Source organism: Pleurodeles waltl, chromosome 10 (genome assembly GCF_031143425.1).
Source record: "Pleurodeles waltl isolate 20211129_DDA chromosome 10, aPleWal1.hap1.20221129, whole genome shotgun sequence".
Lineage (NCBI taxonomy): Eukaryota > Metazoa > Chordata > Amphibia > Caudata > Salamandridae > Pleurodeles > Pleurodeles waltl.
In genome coordinates, this window is record NC_090449.1 from 17066455 (window position 1) to 17092084 (window position 25630).

Below are 25630 nucleotides of genomic sequence, written 5' to 3' on the forward strand. Positions count from 1 at the left end.
ATGGTGTGTCCTGCAGTCTGTATGGTGTGTCCTGCAGTCTGTATGGTGTGTCCTGCAGTGTGCCTGTGTGTCCTGCAGTGTGTCTGGGTGTGTCCAGCAGTGTGCCTGTGTATGTCCATCAGTCTGTATGGTGTGTCCAGCAGTGTGTATGGTGTGTCAGCATTCTATATGATGTGTCAGCAGTTTGTATGGTGTGTCCGGCAGTGTGCCTGTGTGTGTCCAGCAGTGTGCCTGTGTGTGTCCAGCAGTGTGCCTGTGTGTGTCCTGCAGTGTGCCTGTGTGTGTCCTGCAGTGTGCCTGTGTGTGTCTAGCAGTGTGCCTGTGTGTGTCTAGCAGTGTGCCTGTGTGCGTCCAGCAGTCTGTATGGTGAGTCCTGCAGTGTGCCTGTGTGTGTCAGCAGTATGTATGGTGTGTCCTGCAGTGTGCCTGTGCGTGTCCTGCAGTGTGCCTGTGCGTGTCCAGCAGTGTGCCTGTGCGTGTCCAGCAGTGCGCCTGTGCGTGTCCAGCAGTGTGCTTGTGTGTGTCCTGCAGTGCGCCTGTGTGTGTCCAGCAGTGTGCCTGTGCGTGTCCAGCAGTCTGTATGGTGTGTCCTGCAGTGTGCCTGTGTGTGTCAGCAGTATGTATGGTGTGTCTAGCAGTGTGCCTGTGTGCGTCCAGCAGTCTGTATGGTGTGTCCTGCAGTGTGCCTGTGTGTGTCCTGCAGTGTGCCTGTGTGTGTCTAGCAGTGTGCCTGTGTGTGTCTAGCAGTGTGCCTGTGTGTGTCTAGCAGTGTGCCTGTGTGTGTCCTGCAGTGTGCCTGTGTGTGTCAGCAGTATGTATGGTGTGTCCTGCAGTGTGCCTGTGTGTGTCCTGCAGTGCGCCTGTGCGTGTCCAGCAGTCTATATGGTGTGTCCAGCAGTGTGCCTGTGTATGTCCAACAGTCTGTATGGTGTGTCTAGCAGTGTGCCTGTGTATGTCCAGCAGTCTGTATGGTGTGTCCAGCAGTGTGCCTGTGTATGTCCAACAGTCTGTATGGTGTGTCTAGCAGTGTGCCTGTGTGTGTCCAGCAGTGTGCCTGTGTGGGTTAAGGAGTCTGTATGGTGTGTCCAGCAGTGTGCCTGTGCGTGTCCAGCAGTGTGCCTGTGCGTGTCCGGCAGTGTGCCTGTGTGTGTCCGGCAGTGTGCCTGTGTGTGTCCAGCAGTCTGTATGGTGTGTCCTGCAGTGTGCCTGCGTGTGTCCAGCAGTGTGCCTGTGTGTGTCCAGCAGTCTGTATGGTGTGTCCAGCAGTGTGCCTGTGTGTGTCCGGCAGTGTGCCTCTGTGTGTCCAGCAGTCTGTATGGTGTGTCCAGCAGTGTGCCTGTGTGTGTCCGGCAGTGTGCCTGTGTGTGTCCGGCAGTGTGCCTGTGTGTGTCCAGCAGTGTGCCTGTGTGTGTCCAGCAGTCTGTGTGGTGTGACCAGCACTCTGTGTGTTGTGTCCAGCAGTGTATCCTTCTTGCAATGCCAACAACGACAACTCTCCTCTCACCCCTGATGCACCAACTCCTGCTCTCATCCAAAACCTTTCCCCACCTCTGAACCCTATACCCCTACTCCCCTCCCGTTCCCCCACCTCTCCCTGCCGTACACTGCCTAGTGCACCCCCTCCTGTTTCCTTCAAGCCACCCAACATGCCGTGCTCTCCCTCACTCTCTCTGGAAAATAAGCTAGGCTCTCTAATCACCGCCATCTCCCAACTTGAAGCAACCATTTTAGTTTTAAGCTCCAAGATCTCGACTTTCCCACACACCTCAATTCCTTTGACAACCACTCACCCTTCCACGAGATGCACCTCACCCCCACATCCCATTATAGCTAAGCATAGCCTGTCGTCTGCAAATCCACACAAGCACTCGAATGCCACCCTTCCTTCACTTTCACTTCCCAGTAACCCTGTTATCTACTCTATTCCGACCATCTCCTCTGTCAGAACCACTCGCCCACCTAAATCCCGAGCGCCCTCATATAAGTACAATATCCCTATCACCCCTCATAGCCCAAGTGCCCCCATCACCAAAACAGTTGTGTCAGAGCTGCGCTGTTTGCTCCACAACTGCAGATCTGCAATAAAACACAAACTTGAAATCTCCGATACCATCAACTTGCACAATATTGACATGCTCTTCCTCACAGAGACCTGGTTCAACGATACCTCTCACTCTATGTTTGATCTCCTGGTACCCACAGGCTATTCTATACTTAGAAATGACAGAATTGACCAAGTTGGGGGAGGTGTTGCAGTCATCTTTAGAAACTCCCTTCAACTTAAGGCTCTTCCTAACAGCTCCTTCCACACTTTTGAATGCCTATCTCTTGATCTTCAATTGCACCACCGCGCACCTCTCAGATTCCATGTTATTTACCACCCACCTGGTAGCAGCCCTTCGTTTATGGAGGAACTCACGGACTGCATCAGCGACCAATACACGCAAAGTGACAATCAGATCTTCGTGGGTGACTTCAATGTCCATTGGGGCTCGCCTCAAGACACCTATGCGAATCTGCTGGCCACCTTCCTCTCTGCAAACGATCTTAGCCAACACTGCACAGAAACAACACACTCTAAAGGCTCAATCCTGGACCTTGTTATTTCTAAAGCAGGCTTGCTGACTATCGCTACCCCTATCTATGTAGACTGGTCAGACCACCTCCTCATCCCATTCTCTATTCACCTATCACACTCTATAACTCTTGGCCAGCCCAAGAGGGCTACTTCCTGGTTCCGTGACACTAAACATATTGACCTCAGCACCCTCTGTGACTCTGCTTTGCTATCACTTCCAAGGCTAGACCCGGACCTAGATGTTAACGAACTCACCTCCCAATGCCTCACAGTCCTTGCAGTCGAAATCAATAATGTCGCTCCGCTCCAAAGCAAAAAGAAAAGGCCCACTCCCTCAGCACCTTGGTTCAACAAATCCCTCTATCAAGAAAGGAAGTTCCTAAGAGCCCTTGAGAAACAATGGAGACAAGCGCCCTCCACTGAAAATTTGGCCACTCTTCGTTTAGCAAGATCCAAGTACCACAAGCTCATCTTCCTTGGAAAAGCGTCGCACTACAAATCCTTCCTTGACTCAGCCAAAAATAGACCCAAAAAACTATTCGACCTCATCAAGAACCCAAACAGCTCTCACCCAACCTCCAAATTGGAAGATTCCACAAAGAAAGCAGCGGAATTCGCTGTATTCTTTGACGAAAAAGTAAAATCACTTGTAGATCAGGTCATTCATCCTACCCCTACAGAGGAGCGCAAATCCTTAACCATTTGGCAAAACTTTGACCCCATCTCTGACGATGCTCTCCTTAAATGCATCCTCGATACAAAGCCCTCTAACCATTCTCTTGACCCCATCCCTAGTGCCATTGCCATTGACTTCTATACTAATTCTCTTTCCTATTGGACCACTCTGGTCAACCTCTCCCTCAGTCAAGGCTCCCTTCCTGTTTCCTTCAAATCTGGGCAGGTCACCCCTCTGCTTAAAAAACCCACTGCTGATGCGAACGACCTCAACAATTACCGTCCCATCACTAACCTACCCTTTCTTGCAAAAATCACAGAAAAATGTGTAGCGAAACAACTCTCTCGCCATATCAAATGATCTTCTTGACAATTTCCAGTCCGTCTTCATTCAAAACTGCAGCACTGAAACAGCCCTGCTGCTAGTGATTGATGACGCGCTGCGGATACTCGATTCAGGGGAGTCGTGTCTTCTAATTCTTCTCGACCTTTCTGCAGCCTTTGACACTGTCAATCACAACACTCTCCTTAACACTCTTCAACAGAGAATGGGCATGGAGGGCTCTGTGCTCAAATGGTTTGCCTCCTTCCTCTCTGATAGATCCCAAATGATCAAAATAGCAAACAGTCTTTCAGCTCCTTTAGCGGTCAGTCAGGGTGTTCCTCAAGGCTCCATACTTGCACCCACACTGTTCAATCTCTATTTAGAACCGTTGGGAAATCTCCTGAGTAAATCCGGGATCCACTATCATCTATATGCGGATGACACTCAGATCTACCTCAAGGTGGCCTCCACTCACGATCTCTCCTTCCTTAGCTCTACTCTCGACTCCATTCAAAACTGGATGGTAACTCATCAACTGATCCTGAATCCCTCCAAAACAGAATTCCTCCTCCTCTCCTCCTCACTTTCTCATCCCCCAGTGCAAACATGGATGGATCAGATCAATCTAATGAACAATAAGCCCATCATTGTCGAGAGCGCAAAATCCCTTGGTGTCACTCTCGACAAAAAACTCAATCTACTCTCCCACATCGACTCCATTGCAAAGTCTGCTCGACACCAACTGCGCCTTCTTTGGGGGATTCGTCGCTTCTTCCCGGAGCATGACCTTAAAACCCTGGTCCAATCGCTGGTTCTCTCCAGATTGGACTACTGCAACTCTCTTCTTACTGGCCTTCCCAAATCCCACCTTTCCCCCCTGAAGTCTATTCTCCATTCAGCAGCTCGTTTCATATATGGGGCCAAAAGAAGCGACCACATCACACCCATTTTATCCACCCTCCGTTGGCTTCCCATAGAGGCAAGATCTATCTACAAAACTGCATGTATCACCCACAAAGCCTTGCACTCCTCCTCCCCTCGCTACCTGGTGAATAAACTGAAACTCTCTGGGGGCTCCAAACCATCACGTAATGCAGAAAAGTTACTGCTTGAACCTCCCATTTTCAAGAAGGAAAGATCGATGGCCCAATCCTTTTCAGGCAACGCAGTGAGAATCTGGAACTCACTTCCGCCTCAGCTTCGGACCACCACCTCTTCCCAGGCCTTCAAAACTGACCTCAAAGCTCTCCTCCTTCAAAGACACTTCCAAAGTTAATTGAAGACCTCTGTTTCCTGAAGGAAGTCCTTCCATTATAGGAAATTCTGTTCTCCACGCCTATAGAAGTGCCTTCCCAGGGTGTTTTTGTGTTTTGAGTGTCTGCAATTTAGTGCAGTTTTATACCTCTACCTGTATTTTGTACTCTTTTGTATCTTGCACACGGCACCTTTCCTTTTACAACGTATCATTTGCTACCGCTTATATCTTGTTTACTTTTGATACATGCACAACGGCCACCACTGCCTCATGTAATGGAACTATTGTTTGAGTGTTTTGAGTGTCCACCATCTATTGCAATTTTTTTTTACCTTTACTCGTACTTTATGTGCTCTTGTAACCTGCACACGTCACTTTTTCCTTTCGTAACGTATCGTTTGCTACCTCGTGGACTTTTTTGCTCTTGATACTTGCACAATTTTCACTATTGCCTCATGTAATGTAACGTTTGTTTTTGTAACAGGCTCACTTGTAATTCTTCTCCTCTTGTATCTCTACTTTGCCTATTGTGAAGCGCTCTGACACCCTCGGGTATAGTCCGCGCTATATAAAAACGCATTAAATAAATAAATAAAAATAAATACGCCCCCCTGGTCCCCCAGCACCAGCCCCCGTCACGGCTTTGAGACGTGAAGTGAATGATTGTGTTGCTCGGTTGAGTGGACGCCTCTGGGCTCCATAAATCACACTGAGCGGAACAAATGACCACACGTCTGAGGGGCTGCGGTGTTTGTCGTGAAAGATGTTTTAAGCTGAGGCCCCTGGGGTGCACTGAGCCCTCCCCGGAGACGGCGAGCCCTGGTCTCCGGAGCTTTACATTCAGATATTTATTCTTCCCTTGGTGCTAAAAACATCCTCAGTTTGTCTGATGTCAGTTCACCCACGAGAGAGACACGTTGAGGCAATTCCCCGGAAGCACAAATTCTCAAAAAACAAAAAAAGTTTCTTTGAGAACTCTTCGGGTGTAAGAAGCGTGATAAACTGTCCCCCACATCGCACATACCTGCGGCACTAGAACGGCAGAGGACGCCTGGGCGCGGCTGGGAGTAAACACTGAACCCCTTGGTCGACAAACCCTAAAACCCCATCATTTCTTCCTTAATTTGTAACCAGCGCTTTTGAGTTTGAGTGATAACGTGACACAGATAACAGCACTCCTCTCATTTGCATTTGTATAGCTCATTTTGGGCCAGACGTACGAAATTCCGTTTTTGCATTTCCTAAATATGGAATCCTAAGAAATTGCTATATGAAAAGTGGAATGTACCAAAATAGAGATTTCCTAATAGCGCATCAGTAGTGGGAAACCACTCTTTAGGGAGTGCTACACCATTTGTTCCTATGGGGCCCTAGAAATCACAAATTTGGAAATGCAAAACCAAGGTGCCTATAGGTCCCCCCCCCCCCCCAAGATTCATTCCCAAAAAAGTGGTGCACGGAGCACGTACAAATGTCCTAGGGGACATGCGCTCTACATGGCACTTTAAAAAAATGCACTTTTGGCTGCTTTTTTTATATTGCATGTGCTGTCCACTCGAATTGGATTGGATCCAATGGTAAATGCGTTTCCTAAATGCCCATTTACCATTCAGGAAATGCTTTGTACATGGGCTTAGGGAATTGCAAGTAGGACATTTCTAGGGGAACCAGAAAATACTATTTCTACTGTGTGGAAATTATATTTTGCAACCGATTTTAGGCTTAGCATTTCTTAACGGACTGAAATTAAAGTTCGGTCTGTTAAAAATGCAATTTCCTTTGGTACATCTGCCCCTTCATCTTCTACAGGCTCTGAGGCGGTTTCAGACTCTGGGAGCTTTTCATGTTTGGGGACTCTGCACTCTAGCTTTAAAGTGACGCCTTGTCACTGCACTTCACTGTCTCCCATATCAAGGTGCAACGCGTGGCATGGTGAACAGTTTGGTGCATATGGATTATATAGGCAAGGGTTAGCCGGATCCCATGGGTCTGTGTGGAGCGCACCCTGCCCTCCTGACCCCACATGGAGAGTCTGTCAGCCATTGGCCACCTATGTTGGTTTGGTACAGTGCCTTGAGATGGCCCCAGGGGGTCTGACTCACATCTTCTCTTGGTGTAGGGTGACGTGTCAGTGATTGATAAGGACGTGTTGTTACCATGAGGGGACACACCCAATAATTTACACTCCTGCAAAGCTTTGGGAAGACCCTTTTCACAGGAGCACAAATACAAGGAGTTTACTTCCTCTGCCGGGGAGTACATTTCTGATGTTTTCTGGGACGGAACTGCATTAGGAATAGTTAGTGAACAGGCCTTAGTTTACAGGCATGAGCAAACTCACAGGGCATTCCAGAAACTCATAGGGCATCCCTTCATAGTCTTTGTGTAAATATGCATGTCTGCATTCTGTTACTGCAGTGGTTCCTGTGTGCATGCCTTGGTGTAAACATGCATGCCTGCATTTATTCTACAGTGGTTCCTATGTGTGTGTCTTTGTGTAAACATGCATGCCTGTATTCTATCTACAGTGTTTCTTATGTGTGGTCTTGGTGTGAATATGAATGCCTGCATTCTATTACTGCAGTGGTTCCTATGTGTGTGCCTTGGTGTAAACATGCATGCCTGCATTGTGTACTGCAGTGGTTCCTATGTGTGTGTCTTGGTGTAAACAAGCATGCCTGCATTCTTACTACAGTGATTCCTATGTGTGTGTCTTGGTGTAAACATGCATGCCCGTATTCTTTCTACAGTGGTTCTTATGTCTGGTCTTGTTGTAAATATGACTGCCTGCATTCTGTTACTGCAGTGGTTCCTATGTGTGTACCTTGGTGTAAACATGCATGCCTGCATTGTGTACTGCAGTGGATCCTGTGTGTGTGTGTCTTGGTGTAAACATGCATTCCTGCATTGTGTTACTGTAGTGGTTCCTATGCACACACACATAGGAACCATTGGAGGAACAAAATGCGGGTATGCTTGTTTACACCAGGACATGCACATAGAAACCACTGCAGTGACACATTGCAGGCATGCATGTTTACACTTAGACAGGCAACTAGGAACCACTGCAGAAACAGAGTGCAGACATGCATGTTATACTAAGGCTTGCACATAGACACCACTGCAGTAACAGAATGTAGGCAATCATGTTTCCACTAAGGCACATACCAAGGAAGCATTGTAGACACACCATGCAGGATGCATGTTTACACCAAGACACATACGTTGGAACCACAACAGTAGCAGAATGCAGGCATGTATAAGTGTAAACATGAATGCCTGCAATGTGTCACTGCAGTGGTTCTTATGTGCATGTCCTGGTATAAACAAGCATACCCGCATTCAGTTTCTACAGTGGTTCCTATGTGTGTGTCTAAGTGGAAACATGGTTGTCTGCATTGTGTTAATGCAGTAGTTACTATGTGTGTGCCAAGGTGTAAACATGCATGCCTGCATTCTGTTACTGCAGTGGCTACTATGTGCATGTCTAAGTGTAAACATACGTACATGTATTGTGTTAAGGTAGTGGTTTCTATGTGCCTGCCATGGCGTAAACAAGCATACCTGCATTCTATTTCTATAGTGGTTCTTTGTGTAAAGCTAAACATGCATGCTTATATTGTGTTACTGAAGTGGTGTGTGTCTTGGTGTAAGCATCCATGCTTGCATCCTGTTACTGCAACAGTTGTGTGTGCCTTGGTGTAACAATGCATCCCTGTGTTCTGTTACTGCAGTGGTTCCTTTGTGCATGCCTTGGTGTAAACATGCATGCTTTCATTCTGTTACTGCAAAAGTTCCTGGGTGCGTGCCTTGGTGTACACATGCATGCCTACATTCTCTTACTGCAGTGGTTTCTGGGTGTGTGTCTTCTGTAAACATGCATGTCCGTGCTCTGTTACTGCAGTGGTTTCTGGGTGTGTGTCTTCGTGTAAACATGCATGTCTGGATTGTGTCACTGCAGTGGTTCCTAAGTGTTTTGTCTTGGTGTAAACATGCATGTCGCATCATATCACTGCGGCGATCCCTGGGTGTGTTTCCTTTTGTAAACATTCATGCTTGCATTCTGTTTCTACAGTGGATCCCATGTGTGTTTTTGTGTAAACATGCATGCCTGCATCCTGTTACTCCAACTATTTCTAGGTGCAAGTAACCCATGGTTGACAAGGAGACGTCACTCGTGTATTTATTTTCGACCAATGAATTCAAAGCCATTTATATCCACAGCCCCAGCTGTCAGTCCCTCAGAGTGCAAGAGGTCACGACTGACCTTCGGAAGCTTTTAGTCAGTGGGGTCACTGCACTCTGCTCGCGTGCCTTACTAACTTGGGCTCTCTGATTGGCCAGCACCGACACACGTCAGTGCTCCACCGTGGCCAGTGATGTCAGAGCCTGAACACTGCCACGTGACCTGCCTGCCCTGAACTCCTCCAGCTCTCCTTGGTGCACCCCAGGGGCGCAAGGCAGGTCTCTTCTGGAGAGCCTTTCATCAGCACCCCAATCCTTCTGGGGCCCTCTCTATCGGCCCAAGACCCGTGAACATCTGTGAGCTGCAGGAGACACTGGGCCCCCTCATCACATTCTTGGGGAAAGGGGGATCATTGTGTGGTACACCCCTGGCCCACCCATGCTTCCTCCAGGCCCCCCAAGACCCAGGGTCCTAGAGCCGGGCGAGTGAGGAGAGGGGGGGGAGTGAGTGACAGGTGTGCTTAATTTGAGCCGGTGGTTTCGGGTGCTGAGCACCGGCACTTATTTCTGAGAGCCGGCACAAATGTTTCTGCTTCCAGCATTTACTGCGAGTAAGAGACACAGATGGGAAAGAGTGAGGAAGAGAAAAACAAAAAAGTTTCACAAAGAAAGAAAGCAGAAAGCTGCAGGTGTGAGCTGAAGGGGCAGGGAGTGGCTGTAAATGGATTAAAGAGGCCTGAGATGGCTTCAGGATTACACTGCCTCGGTATTCCGTGTTCACACTTTTAAATGCAGAAACCACACGTTTAAGAGGAGGTCTTTGGGACGTTTTTAATTATAAATTAAACACTAGGGAGAGGGTTAATGAGAAACGGAGGGGAGGAGAAAAAAAAGAGGAAGGCCGAGGAGGAGAGAGAAGGTAAAGGAGCGGGGCGGAAGGAAGCTGCTGGGAGTGACCGGGCCCGCCCTCCTTGCAGATGAGAGGACACACTTTCACGCTGCTTGCGGGAGCACCACTTAATGTAGTCAGAGGAACTTCACTTCATAATATTCCGCCTAATTAATGGACACAAATAACAATTCTGTCACCAGCAATTTCAAGTACTGCAGACCAGTGCTTCAAATGGAAATATTGAAGGGCAGGTACTCACTTCTCAGAGTACCTGTTTGCTTCTCAGAAGTGCTGGTACTCTCTTACTAAAGGTACTGCAGCAGTGCGGAGAAGTGCAGGTACTCTCAGTTAAATTAATGAAGAGCCAGGTACTAAGTACCAGAGAGCACCTGCCCATTTAAAGCATTGATGCGGACACAGTTCCGTATGTGTGGTACAGCCCATGCCACCACAGCTTCACATGCCACAGACACTGCTCTGTATGTATGGTACAGCCCACACCGCCACAATTTCACGTGCCACAGACACTGCTCTGTATGTGTGGTACAGCCCACACCACCACAGGTTCACATGCCACAGACACTGCTCTGTATGTGTGGTACAGCTCACACCACCACAGGTTCACGTGCCACAGACACTGCTCTGTATGTATGGTACAGCCCACACCGCCACAAGTTCACGTGCCACAGACACTGCTCTGTATGTGTGAACCAGCCCAGTCCACCACAAGTACAAGTACCGCATACACAGTACTCTGTGTGGTACAGCCCACACCGCCACAAGTTCACGCACCACAGGCACTGCTCTGTATGTGTGGTACAGCCCATGCCACCACAGCTTCACATGCCACAGACACTGCTCTGTATGTATGGTACAGCCCACACCGCCACAAGTTCACGTGCCACAGACACTGCTCTGTATGTGTGGTACAGCCCACACCACCACAGGTTCACATGCCACAGACACTGCTCTGTATGTGTGGTACAGCCCACACCACCACAGGTTCACGTGCCACAGACACTGCTCTGTATGTATGGTACAGCCCACACCGCCACAAGTTCACGTGCCACAGACACTGCTCTGTATGTGTGAACCAGCCCAGTCCACCACAAGTACAAGTACCGCATACACAGTACTCTATGTGTGGTACAGCCCACACCGCCACAAGTTCACGCACCACAGGCACTGCTCTGTATGTGTGGTACAGCCCACACCGCCACAAGTTCACGCGCCACAGACACTGCTCTGTATGTATAAACCAGCCCACACCACAAGTACAAGTACCGCAGACACAGTACTGTATGTGTGGTACAGCCCACACCGCCACAAGATCACGCACCACAGACACTGCTCTGTATGTGTGGTACAGCCCACACCACCACAGGTTCACATGCCACAGACACTGCTCTGTATGTGTGGTACAGCCCACACAGCCACAAGTTCACGTGCCACAGACACAGTTCTGTATGTGTTGTACAGCCCACACCACCACAAGCACATGCGCCACAGACACTGCTCTGTATGTGTTGTACAGCCCACACCACCACAGGTTCACGTGCCACAGACACTGCTCTGTATGTGTGGTACAGCCCATACCGCCACAGGTTCACGTGCCACAGACACTGCTCTGTATGTGTGGTACAGCCCACACAGCCATAAGTTCACGTGCCACAGACACAGTTCTGTATGAGTAGTACAGCCCACATCACCACAAGTACACGCGCCGCAGACCACCACAAGTACACGCGCCACAGACACTGCTCTTTATGTGTGGTACAGTCCACACCACCACAGGGTCACGTGCCACAGACACTGCTCTGTATGTGTGGTACAGCCCACGCCACCACAAGTTCACGTGCCACAGACACTGCTATGTATGTGTGAATAAGCCAACACTACCACAGGTTCACGTGCCACAGACACTGCTCTGTATGTGTGGTACAGCCCACACCGCCACAGGTTCACGTGCCTCAGACACTGCTCTGTGTGTGTGAACCAGCCAACACCACCACATGTACAAGTACCGCAGACACAGCTCTGTATGTGTGGTACAGCCCACACCACCACAGGTTAACGTGCCACATACACTGCTCTGTATGTGTGGTACAGCCCACATCACCACATGTTCACGTGCCACAGACACTGCTCTGTATGTATGGTACAGCCCACACCGCCACATGTTCACGCGCCACAGACACTGCTCTGTATGTGTGGTACAGCCCACACCGCCACAAGTTCACGTGCCACAGACACTGCTCTGTATGTGTGGTACAGCCCACACCGCCACAGGTTCACGTGCCACAGACACTGCTCTGTATGTGTGGTACAGCCCACACCGCCACAGGTTCACGTGCCACAGACACTGCTCTGTATGTGTGGTACAGCCCACACCACCACAGGTTAACGTGCCACATACACTGCTCTGTATGTGTGGTACAGCCAACACCACCACATGTACAAGTACCGCAGACACAGCTCTGTATGTGTGGTACAGCCCACACCACCACATGTTCACGTGCCACAGACACTGCTCTGTATGTGTGGTACAGCCCACACCACCACAGGTTCACGCGCCACAGACACTGCTCTGTATGTGTGAACCATCCAACACCATCACAATTTCAAATACCACAGAAACAAAACAGTTCATGTGAGAAGCCACTCGATGTGTTTGGCTTTAAGTGCACATTCTTGCCTCATCCAGGCCAAAGAAGCAGAAAATGTGCATTTGTTTCGGGCACAGTAATTATGCAGGGGTGTTTGGTGCCAGTGGCCACAGCAAGAAACGAGCCACCACCCCCTGCCCTTTAGAATCATAAGATGCCATGAAGCGTGTCCGATGCCCGTGAAATGGGCATTTGCAGAAGAAAGTCAGCCTTGCTTTTGTGATCTCCTGGTAGAGCGGGGGGCGGTGCCCCCACCAGGGAGCGGCTCTCTCTAGACTGCAGGGATTAAGACCAATAGTTACACCCAGGGGCGGCCTGGCACAGAGGGCAATCCGGCGGCGCCAGAAGGGCTGGTCTCGCAGGTAAGTTGTGGGCCGTTCTGGGGCTGTTTGTGGGCCTGTTTTATGGTCTGGTCGGTCGGGGTTTCCTGTTATTTCCCTAATATCACCACAAATATTGCCTGAATCAAGCACAAATGCTTGCTGTCTCATATTCCTTGCAAAACAACCACACTGCGCGTCTTTACAAATTCCAAACTGCTTTTATTTGGAGAATGCGGGGCACTTTTTCTCGCTGTATGAATCTTTTCGTTTGGTGCTCGGCTCTATTTTCTGTGCCAGTCTGACCCTGGTTACACCCAGAGGGAGGCAAAGTGAGACCACCTCACCCAAGGGCTCGGTGCTGAGATGAGCCCCCCCTTCGCACGCGGAGGATGTGAGGGGTGCAGTGGAACCCGCAGGCACGAGGAGACTGTGTGTCTGTGGTAGACGCTTCAGCGCCCTGTCTCTCACTCCTCTTCGCAGCGCTACAAACCAAGGCGCTACAGTATGAGGCAGGGGGTGGGCAGCACTCGGGTCACATACACACAGCATCAAACCCCTTCCCAAAGAGGCCACACTCCAACTATGGCTCAATCTCTCTAAAACCGAGGGGATTTTGAAAACAGATATATATATATAGATATATATATGTGTGGAGGAAGAAGTGCGTTACAAAAGTATTCAGAATGTGAGGCCAGGAGTGAACTCTCAGCTAACATGTAACGTGCATGTAACAGTATGGCAGCTCGGTGTGTCAATGCACCCGTTACTCGTATCACAGAGTGCCTCAGCCCTATAAAAAGCGCACGCGTCTTCCAAAGGAAGGCCTCTGCATTTCAACAGGATAATATGCCACAGTCTCACGCACTGCAAGGTGATACCTTTCAACTTTACCATTCAGCAGCAATAACATTTCTAGCTGAAAGTTTTTACAAAGCACCAAACACGGTGCGTGTAAGAAGGGCGGGTTGCATAGGGCACAAATAGGCATGGACCTTTTTTAGGGCACACCAGGGGTTGCACATGCGACAAAGCAAAAATAACAAGTGATGGACGGAATGCTGAACATTGTCAAACATTCACTCCCAGTACAGTGATCTGGGCCTAAATCCATCGTTTTTTTGCTGCCCATGCCATTCCAGTTTGGACCCAGCCATATGCAAATCAGTCTTGACCCTGTTGGAACAGACTGATTTGCATATGGCTGGGTCCAAACTGGGTTGGCATGGTGAGCAAAAGAACGATGGATTAAACCCACATCTATGACTGGGGGTGAGTGTTTGACAATGTTCAGCATTCCGTCCATCACTTGTTGTTTTTGCTTTGTCGCCCTAAGTGGGAAGGGTATGCCCAGATGTGGGTCCCGTGCTTCCCATGCCACTGGATTCAAGCTAACCTGGCTGATGAGGGATGAAACCCCGAAACCGGTCCCAGGATGCTTGTTTCCAGTCCAGTGAGGACCTGGCTTGGCAGTTCGGTCTGGACTGTTCCCATGAGGAACAGGGTCAAGACTGATTTGCATATGGCTGGGTCCAAACTGGGGTGGCATGGTGAGCAAAAGATGGATTAAACCCAGATCTATGACTGGGGGTGAGTGTTTGACAATGTTCAGCATTCCGTCCATCACGTTGCACATGCAACCCCTGCCTTTCCCTTTGAGACCCCTGGCACTGCCTTTGCGACTCTGGCCTCAGAGGTTCCGCAATTAGTGCCAGTAGCAGCTATCCTTATGGACCTCAGTTGGGGGCTCCACTCACTTTGTGTTTTGTCAATTTTGTATTCACTCACTTTGTGTTTTGTCAATTTTGTATTACACTAATAGTGAATAATAACATATTTTTCACTATTAGTGTAACAAAAATGGAGCACAATTATCTGTAATATGCCCCTCCGTGGCGGCTGAGGTAAATAAAAAAAATGCTTTTAAATGTACTTCGTGTGCTTGCCTGTGGGTGAGTGTATGTGAGACAATGTATGTGTCTATTGGTGTGTATGTATGTGAGTGAAAGTGGAGGTCAAACAAGGTGTAATATCACTTCCGCTACCCCTGGTATTTCGGTGAAATGACGTCCATGCAGATAGGAAATAAACATATGCCTCCATTCCACTGTGGAGACGTTTACGTCACCACACATCAGATAAAATGAAGAATCGGAGAATTTTAAAAAATTACATTTCGGTGCTTTTAAAAAGAGAAAGGCTGGAGGGAGATTTGAGGCTGGGCCCAGATGCTGAACAGAGCACAAGACCCGAGTGTGTCCGGTTCCTGCTCCTGGACAGTCGCCTGTGGTGAGAGGGACACACTTCCTCTAGGTTGATTACCACAAAAGCTTGGCTCGCGCCCTAGAAATGGAAAGTGGAAGCTCAGACCCCCGGGAGCAGCATCTCACGCAAGGGCTTCGTGTGACAACTGGAACTTCCTGGGTTTACTACGGGAAGCTGCTGCCATCTACTGGCTAGTAGGAGAACTGCAGACTACAACGGGTAACCTGCCGCGTGAAGTCGTCCAGTGTACAAGACTTGAAGTGGAGGGGGTTGTGTACACAATGTGTGATGGTGGGTGGGATTATTTGTGGAGCAAGTTGACGAACGAGTGAAGTTTTGCCTACAATAAAGAACTTGAAGGCTGCTCAGAGGTCAGTGCAAGCACAGCATAAGGTGTAGGGAGAAAGGGTCGCTGTTATTCAGCACACGGGAGGGGCGTGCACCAGTGGGGTCCACTGGAAGGTAATCACTCAGCATCTGTATAGCTCAGCACTGTCACCCCTGGGGGGATCTGCGCGCTAAGGCTGCTGTGTCTCAGTTGGAAATTCCGGAACTGAGTTCTCTGCCGAAGAGCAAGGTCTTGAGGTCTTTCCTGAAGTCAGTCAGGGAGGGTACTGTTCGGAGGCGGAGGGGTAGACTGTTCCAGGACTTGGAGGGGATGTAGTAGAAGGTGCAGACGCCACTGAAGATGCAATGAAGGCAGGAGTTGGAGGGTGCTAGGGCAAGTGAGGCGGAGCACAGGGATCTTGAGGGCAGGTGGAAGTTCAGTCAGTGGTCCTTGATCATGGAGAGCTTTGCATGCAAGCGTGGGGATCTTGCATTTGCATCTGTTTTGAATGGGGAGCCAGTGGAGGTCTCCGAGTTGAGAGGGTGATGTGGATCCTTTAGGGGAGGTGCAGGATGAGTCTGGCTGAGGTGTTGTGCATGGTCTGGAGTCTTCTGAGGAGCTTGGTGGAGATTCCAACGTAGAGGGTGTTGCCATAGTCGAGGCGGCTGGTAATGAGGGCCTGGGTGACGATCTTCCTGGTGATGGATGGGATCTATCTAAAGATTTTGTGGAACATGCAGAGGATGTGGGAGCAGGTGCTGCCAACTGCATTGACTTGTCGTTTCATGGTTATCTGGCTTTCTAGGATGATGCTCAGGTTGCATGCATGGTCTGCCGGTGTTGGTCCAAGTTCTGTTGGCCACCAGCTCTGGTCCCATATGGAGGGATTCTTTCAGAAGTTCAGGACTTCTGTTTTGTTGGAGTTGAGTTAGAGGCAATTGTCGGTCATCCATTCATGAAGTAAGAGTGGTTCATGGACACACTGGAAGGATGTCCAAGGGATGTCCAGTGGAAGTTAGAATAGTGTTTCTTGGGTGCACAGGAAGTGAGTGTGGGGAAGGGGAACTCATACATATTTATTAAGGGGGGCAAAAGTACATTTTTAGGATTTGTCTGGGGGCCCACACTGATGTGTGTTTGGGGGCAATCATAGATGCAAAGTAAGACTGAAAACATAACAAATGTATGTATTCAGAAATCTACAAAAACATTTGTTTCTTTATAAATTTCCTATTTTCTCTTCTTCTTAATCTCTGCTTTGTTAATACATTCACAAAACAGTCAGAGAAGAAACTTAAGAAAAGCGCCCCTGGGAATGCAATCCGGAAACAAGGAAATGTTTTCCATGATTTGCATTTTAAAACGTTAATGCGATATACTTAAGTGCCTTAGCAACGTGTTCACTGCCTCCTCTGCTCCTCACGGGCACTGCTGGCTTGTCTACATTTCCATCATAAAACAGGGAAGCACCTATGACATGACAGTGGCTGCTTTCAGTGGTTCAGGCTTCACATGGCAGTGGAATGGTCCCAACTAGGAACTCCAAAAAGGGCTTGGGCCGTACAATGACTATCAGGGGTGTGGGACATCCACCAACAATATCACTGGAAGGGTTGCAGTGTGGCCACACAGTAAGTGATGTTGGTGTATACATTGACAGGACAGTATATCACTGGAAGGATGGACTGTGGTGTGGATACAAAGGCAGTGAGTGTGGGGTATGCACCGACTGTGCCACTGGAAAGAAGGTTATGGTTTGGACACACAGGGAGTGAGTGTGGGTATGCACAGACGGTGACTCTGGAAGGAAGGTTATGGTTTTGGCACACAGGAAATGAATGTAGTGTAGGCACTGGCAAAGTCACTGGAAGGAAGGACTGTGGTGTAGACACACAAGCAGCGAGTGTGGGGTATGCACCGACTGTGCCACTGGATAAAAGGTTATGGTTTGTGCACACAGGGAGTGAGTGTGGGTATGCACAATGGTGACCATGAAAGGAAGATTATGGTTTGGGCACACCGGGGTGAGTGTGCAGGATGCACCGATGGTGCCACTGGAAGGAAGGTTATGGTTTGGACACACAGGCAGTGAGTGTGCGGGATGCACCGACTGTGCCACTGGAAGAAAGTTTATGGTTTGGACACTCAGGCAGTGCGTGTGGGGTATGCACAAACAGTGCACCTGGAATGAAAGGTATGGTTTGGACACACAGGCAGTGAGTGTGGGGTATGCACAGATTGTGACTCTGGAAGGAAGTTTATGGTTTGGGCACACAAGGAGTGAGTGTGGGGTATGCACCAACTGTGACTCTGGAAGAAAGGTTATGGTTTGGGCACACAGGGAGAGAGTGTGCGGTATGCACCCACAGTGCCCACTGGGAGGAAGTTAATGTTGGGCACACAGGGAGTTAGTGTGGGGTGTGCACCAAAGGAAGTGAGTGTGGGGTATGCACCAACTGTGACTCTGGAAGAAAGGTTATGGTTTGGGCACACAGGGAGAGAGTGTGCGGTATGCACCCACAGTGCCCACTGGAAGAAAGGTTATGGTTTGTGCACACAGGGAGTGAGTGTGGATATGCACAATGGTGACCATGAAAGGAAGATTATGGTTTGGGCACACCGGGGTGAGTGTGCGGGATGCACCGATGGTGCCACTGGAAGGAAGTTTATGGTTTGGACACTCAGGCAGTGCATGTGGGGTGCACAAACAGTGCACCTGGAATGAAAGGTATGATTTGGACACACAGGCAGTGAGTGTGGGGTATGCACAGTTTGTGACTCTGGAAGGAAGTTTATGGTTTGGGCACACAGGGAGTGAGTGTGGGGTATACACCGACTGTGACTCTCGAAGAAAGGTTATGGTTTGAGCACACAGGGGGAGTGTGTGTGGGGTATGCACTGACATGCAACTGGAAGGAATGTTACGGTTTGGGCACACAGGGAGTGAGTATGGGGTATGCACTGACGGTGCCCCTAGAAAAAAAGGGTATGGTTTTGAAACACAGGGAGTGAGTGGGGTAGTCCCCGATGGTGCCAAATCGAACAAAGGTTTGTGGTTTGGACAGACATGGAGTTACTGATAGTTTTGTACCCCCGGTGCTACTGGAGGCAATAGTTGTGGTTTGGGCACCAAGGGAGTGAGTGTGGGATGTGCTCCATTGATGCCCCTGGAAGCAAGGGTTTCAGTCCTTGGAAAGACCGGAGGGGGGAGGGGGGAGGGGGTTCAATGAAACCTTTCCATGGCAAGGATAGGACTCTGTGAAGACCTGTGACAGGAACTGCCGGACAGGGGATATTTTTGGATTTAAAATGTAAAATGTAGCTAGAACCTAAAACTGGGTGTTTCTGGAGGGCTCTGAGATAGGATAATATTTCTGGGGTACCCAGACAGGAAACTAGCTCAAGGGTTCCCCACATGGGAGGTTATACATGGCATAGAAGGGCAGTGTGAGAGTCTTGCCCTGATGACTTCAAATAATTCTTGACCAGATTGTTTTAAATATCGTTTTCCTTTGATTTATGTTTATTGTGAATGATATGTGAGTCTATTACAGACATTTTGCAGAAAAATGCGTTTATGTTTATGTAACAGCCATAAAAACGTACCTTTTAGATCAAAACAGTCCCTCATATATGAGAAATGGGGCGTCAGAGATTGTTTGCAGGGGTGTCAGTGAGCTGCTGCTGTGTTATAATATTGAATACACCGGTCACTATCCCTGAATATCAAGTGTAAACGCATTTAGAATCTGGGGAAGTGTGTCCGTCACTGTCAGTGACCCGGCCAGAGGGGGCAGGAAAGGGCTGACATTGGATCACACATTCAACGCTGCTCTGAAAGGGGCCCTAGAATAAGTGTGGCCCAGCGCCCCAGGTCCTTAAGGTGTCCCCGGCCTGCAGACCTGCCCAAGACAGCAACAAACACCTCCTATTGAGGTCCAAGATGTCCCCAGGGGTGAAAGTTGGGAGGTGCCAGGCCGGCCCCGTTCATCCAGCGAGCATTGGTTAAACCGCGGAGAGGCCCCACAGCAGCCCAGCTGTGGGGGCGGAGCCGGGGGTTGTCGTGAGGTCAGCAGGGGTCACGCTAAGCACAGACCAGAGGGATCACAGCATCAGAGCTGATCACACAAATAGCACCAGGTCTGATGCGAGGCCTCTCTGCTGAGACTGTCCGAAGGTGGGAGGGGGGAGCTGGGCTGCAGAGGCCTCACTGCTGAGACTGTGCGGAGGTGGGAGGAGAGGGGGGCAGGAGACGCCGGGGCTGAGAGGCCTCTCTGCTGATACTCTGGGGAGGGAGGGGGCTGGAGAGGCCTGGGCTGAGGCCTCTCTGCTGATGCAGTCTGAGGAGGGCAAGGATGGGTCGGGACTGCTGTGGCCTCTCTGCTGAGACTGTCCGAAGTGTGGGAGGAGAGGGGGGCAGGAGAGGCCTGGGCTGCAGAGGCCTCTCTGCTGAGACTGTCCGAAGTGTGGGGGGAGAGGGGGGCAGGAGAGGCCTGGGCTGCAGAGGCCTCTCTGCTGAGACTGTCCGAAGTGTGGGGGGAGAGGGGGGCAGGAAAGGCCTGGGCTGCAGAGGACTGTCTGCTGATACTGTGAGAAGGGAGGGGGCAGGAAAGAGCTGGTTGTGAAGAAGGGAGGGGGCTGGAGAGGCCTGGGTTGAGAGGCCTCTCTGCTGATACTGTGAGAAGGGAGGGGGCTGGAGAGGCCTGGGCTGAGAGGCCTCTCTGCTGATGCAGTCTGAGAAGGGGAAGGATGGGTCGGGACTGCTGTGGCCTCTCTGCTGAGACTGTCCGAGGGAGGGTTGGAAACAACAGCCTTCCAACGAGTTATCATTTGTCGGCTGCCATACATGTGAGAGGTGTGTATTATACACCTCACACGTCATTCCGTGTCGGAAACAGAAGACAGTGTGTCCTGGTAGTGTCTGTACTTGTTCCCACACAAGAGCTCCTCCTTGGTCAAACACTTCCCGTTGCACACTCACGTTTCACGCGTTGCACACTCACGTTTCACGCGTTGCACACTCACGTTTCACGCGTTGCACACTCACGTTTCACGCGTTGCACACTCACGCTCCATGCGCAGCACACACGCTTCAGACGTTGCACTCTCAGACTTCACATGTTGCACACTCAGGCTTCACGCATTGCTCACACGCTTCCCGCCTCACACACACGGCCCCACAGACCAACTTTAGACAAAGTCCAGCAGAGAGTACCCAATTCATGGACACCCGCGGACTTTGATGCTTTGCACCACACCTGCACTCTTTTTCCCAGTACACTTCTATTTTTTTTATTTTTATTTTTATTTATTTTTTCATGTTATTGCTCACTATTACCCGTGGTCATCTTTGTTCGCACTGAGCGCTGTACTTCCAACGAGTGGTTCTTGGTAACAGCAGATACACACACTGACGCCTTTATTTTCACACAGTGGCCCCATTTCCTGCTCTGATTGATCTGTGACGTTTTATAGTGTATTCCTCGTAAATACAAGTTGGTAAGTGACACCTCCATAGAGCCCTGATAGTACCAAATATATGACAAAGACATTGAAGGATCTGGGGGACCCTGGGCCGAACCTATTCTGAGGGCCTCTGTTCGGAACAGCGTTGAAAGTATGATCCAGTTTCAGCTCTTTCCTGCCCCCTTTGGTCAGGTCACTGACAGTGACAGACACACTGGGCCAAACTCGACGTGTTTACACCTAATACTCAGGGGCAGTGACGTGACACAGCAGCTCACTAATATTACTGCAGATAACGTGTGACCCCTCTTACTTCTTAGATGTAAGGCCCTGTTTTGATCTAAAACAAACTTTTGTTATGGATTTTGCATGAAACGTAAACACATTTTTCTGCAAAATGCCTTTAATAGACCCTCACACATTACCCACATTAAAATAAATTAAAGGAAACTGTATTTAAAACAACATATTTAAGAATTATTCAAGGGCATCAGGGTCACTTCCTGCATATCAGAGTTTGTTCTATCAGGGGCCCCTGAAAGGCGGGGGCCAGAGCCCACTTTGACCCTGACTTAAAATGTCTAACATCTCTGATCTGTGACCTTGATCCATGTGGGCTGTATGGGTCCGCTCTGTTGACATTTCACTATAGGAGGGGAGGGGTCCGTGGACTGGAGGTTGGGGAGAGGGGGGTTGCGCAGTGCTGAGGCCTCTCTGCTGACCCTGACAGGGAGGGGTGCATCAGGCCTGGATTGTCGAGGTCTCCCACCCAGCTGATGCTGCCTGAAGTTGGAGAGGTGGGATATGGACCCAGACTTCCAGCCCCCAGCCCCCCCCCCCCCCAAGCTGATGCTGTCTGAGGGGAGGGGTAGGCAGGAGGGCGGAGGCTGCCGAAGGGAGGGGTGGGCATGTGGGCCCAGTAAAGTCAACCTGGTGGAGGAGAGAGAGAAAACCAAGGCATGGGGAAAGAAAATATATTAACACAGTAGATCACCCAAACATATCAAGAGTGTTCAAACAGTCGTAGTGTAATAAAGATGTTAAGCTGGCCTGAATCATGGTCATAATTGCAATAAGAAGAGATTTTTTAAACATATGCAATTATCATATAAACACAATAAAAACCTTTATCAGAAATAAACTTTTGGCATTAGACTGTAATGCTTAGAACCGCCCCTAGGGGGCACCACAATGAAAATAGCATTTGTAAGAAATATAGTCATGTTAGGACATAACCACAAGAAAAGAAAATGTCAAAAAGTAATGCAGTGTAACCATATATTTAGCCCCTAGAGAGCATAGTGCATTACACATTTTTAGGGCTAGCAGGCCTACTGCAATGAAATTACAAACAAGGCCTTTAAAGCACAAACTACTCCCATCCGCAAAACAAAAGTTCCAGCCATGAGAGAGCTTAAAAAGACACTGAATAGTCAATCAATCAATCATCCATTTTTAGAGTGCGCTACACACCCATAGGGTTTCAAGGCGCTATGAGGTGTCCTCAGGGTTCAGTCGAAGAGCCAGGTCTTGAGGTCCTTCCTGAATTGAGGTAGCGATGGCGACTGTCTGAGGTGGAGAGGTAAGGTGTTCCATCCTTTTGCCGCCGGGTAGGTGAACGATCTTCCTCCAGCCGAGGATGTACTGTGGTGAGCAACTGCTGGGAGGAGCGCAGAGGTGTGGACGGGGAGTACCAGGTGATGCAGTGGTTGAGGTAGCTGGGTCCGATGTTGTGGAGGGCTCTATAGGCGTGTACGAGGAGTTTGAAGTTGATCCTCTTCTCGACAGGAAGCCAGTGGCGGTCCCTCAATTGTCCTGTGATGTGTTCTCGGTGGGGGATGTTCAGGACGAGTCGGGCAGCGGAATTCTGGATTTGTTGCTCAGGTGCTTCTTGGTGGTTCAGGTATAAAGGGCGTTGCCGTAGACAAGTCTGCTTGTGATCAAGGCGTGTGTCACGGTTTTGCGGCAGATGCTTGGTATCCATCTGAAAATCTTCTGTAGGGATCGGAGGGTGTGGAAGCAGGAGGATGCGACCGAGTTGACATACTGGTCATGGTGAGTGCTAAGTCGAAGGCGACGCCGAGGTTTCGTGCATGGTCTGTCGGGGTGCGGGGGCTGTCAAGTAGTTGTTATTTGGGGGACCCAGAGATGACGTAGACAGAAAGAGTGAGTTCTGCTGAACATTTTGACAGTGGTCCCATTGTCCTAGGACCACCACCGGCTGAGTTAAGAGCAAAATGTTTTCTAAAAGTAATGACTTGCAAAGCATTAGGGGGCGAGTTTCCCGAGTGCAGTGAATATTGGAGTATCTCTATCCTACTATGCTGGGAGAGCCACTTTGAGGATTTTTTTACTTAAAGCATTTATCTGTTACAAGGGTTTTTGTGAAAGCTATGGAGCGTGAAGGGAGCAAAAGAAATGACTCTGATTAGGTAACAGTGTGAACCAAGTAAAGACCAGTGTTGTTTGTGCTGTGAGCACCATGGAGCACAAAGGGGAGAGGCAAAATAAACACGCAGTTGCAATGCAATTGGTCTCCCGTTTGCTCAAGTAAGAGTTATTTGCATTATAAATTCCAAGCTGGACATTTCTTGCCACATAAACTGAAAATAAAAAGTAAAAAAGAAGTTTGCTCGCAGTCAGACGTATTATCAGTAAAAATGCAAAGCTCCCTATACAGGGTGGATGTGATGCAAAGCGCTCGGCTACTGCCCCAGCGCAGCTGAGCTGCAGCTTAGGAGGAAATAAAGAGAAGACCCGACATGGGACAGAAAAAACGAAATCAAGGCGTGGGAGAAAATAAAATACATCAAAACACGGAGAGACAAAGGGAGCCCAAGCACTCGTCAAGAGAAAGTGACAAGGGCTTGAGATAAGGGTAGCTTCATGAAGGAGTGAGAGAAAACAAAAGAAAGGGGTGAGGCAGAAGTGAAAGTGAGGAAAGGTGTGAGGGAGGGAAATGTAGCTGGATGGGATGGGGAAATGCAATCGAGCAGGGGTGACAGGAAACGAAGGGGGAGAGATCTAAGGAGTCCGGAAGGAGGGAAGCCTGAGACTTGTGGTTTGAAATGAGAATAATGACGGGGGGAGGGGGCGGCGCACGGGTGGGAGCAGGGAGTGCGAGGCCACAGATGGAGGGCAATATATATATAGACAGAAGAGAGTGACAGGAAGGGGCGGGGAAGAGTGCTCATCGGGATGCCTCGCTTCGGCAGAAGAGGAGAGAGATCCAGCCGGGGACAGACCTGGAGAGGGGCCGGAGGTAGGAGCTCACTGCACGCACTGCTTTACAGAGGGAGGGCCCTCGCTGCACTCACAGCTTTACAGAGGTAGGACCCTCACTGCACTCACAGCAGACCCTCACTGCACGCACTGCTTGACAGAGGAAGGGCTCTCACTGCACTCACAGCAGACCCTCACTGCACGCACTGCTTGACAGAGGAAGGGCTCTCACTGCACTCACAGCAGACCCTCACTGCACTCACAGCTTTACAGAGGGAGGGCCCTCACTGCACTCACAGCAGACCCTCACTGCACGCACTGCTTGACAGAGGAAGGGCTCTCACTGCACTCACAGCAGACCCTCACTGCACTCAAAGCTTTACAGAGGGAGGGCCCTCACTGCATCACAGCTTTACAGAGGTAGGACCTTCACTGCACTCACAGCAGACCCTCACTGCACGCACTGCTTGACAGAGGAAGGGCTCTCACTGCACTCACAGCAGACCCTCACTGCACTCACAGCTTTACAGAGGTAGGACCTTCACTGCATTCACAGCTTTACAGAGGTAGGACCCTCACTGCACTCACAGCTTTGCAGAGGTAGGACCCTCACTGCACTCACAGCTTTACAGAGGTAGGACCCTCACTGCACCCACAGCTTTACAAAAGTAGGACCCTCACTGCACTCACAGCTTTACAGAGCTAGGAGCTTCACTGCACTCACAGCTTTACAGAGGTAGGACCCTCACTGCACCCACAGATTTCCACAGCTCTACAGAGGTAGGACCTTAACTGAACTCACAGCTTTAGAGAGATAAGACCCTCACTGCACTCACTGCTTTACAGAGGTAGGACCCTCACTCCACTCACAACTTTACAGAGGTAGGACCCCTGCAGCGACAGAGGTGTAGGACCCCCGGGATACTCGCACCTGGACAGAGGTACGACCCCCAGCTTTTTCTAGGACAGAGACATAACTCTCTACTGCACCAAGGGCTGCTCCTGGGCCAGAGACAGAGCTCTCTACTGCACCGAGGGCTGCTCCTGGGCCAGAGACAGAGCTCCCTACTGCACAGAGGGCCTCTCCTAGGAAAGAGACAGACATAACTCTCTACTGCACCAAGGGCTTCTCCTGGGACAGAGACAGAGCTCTCTACTGCACTGAGGGCTTCTCTTGGGCCAGAGAAAGACATAACTCTCTACTGCACTGAGGGCTCCTCCTGGGACAGAGACAGACTTAACTCTCTAGGCACCGAGGGCTCCTCCTGGGACAGAGACAGAGCTCTCTACTGCACAGAGGGCTCCTCCTGGGACAGAGACATAACTCTCTACTGCACAGAGGGCTCCTCCTGGGATAGAGACAGAGCTATCTACCGCACCAAGGGCTTCTCCTGGGCCAAAGACAGAGCTCTCTACTGCATGGAGGGCTTCTCCTGGGTCAGAGACAGAGCTC

The 25630-nt window shown here is 49.9% G+C and overlaps 1 protein-coding gene across 3 annotated transcripts in view; it reads left to right on the top strand.

The window, feature by feature from the left end:
- The window catches only part of AVPR2 (arginine vasopressin receptor 2), a 155195-nt gene that overhangs the window by 39498 nt on the left and 90067 nt on the right, over window positions 1–25630 (top strand). Inside the window, exon 1 of one of the 3 annotated variants that reach the window (XM_069209432.1) lies at window positions 12915–12938. The exons of 1 other annotated variant lie outside the window; for it this stretch is intronic. The gene's annotated coding sequence lies outside the window, so the exon portion shown is untranslated. Of the gene's footprint in view, window positions 1–12914; window positions 12939–24175; window positions 24218–25630 lie in introns of those variants that run through there. One more of the 3 variants, XM_069209431.1, reaches the window with a different exon arrangement.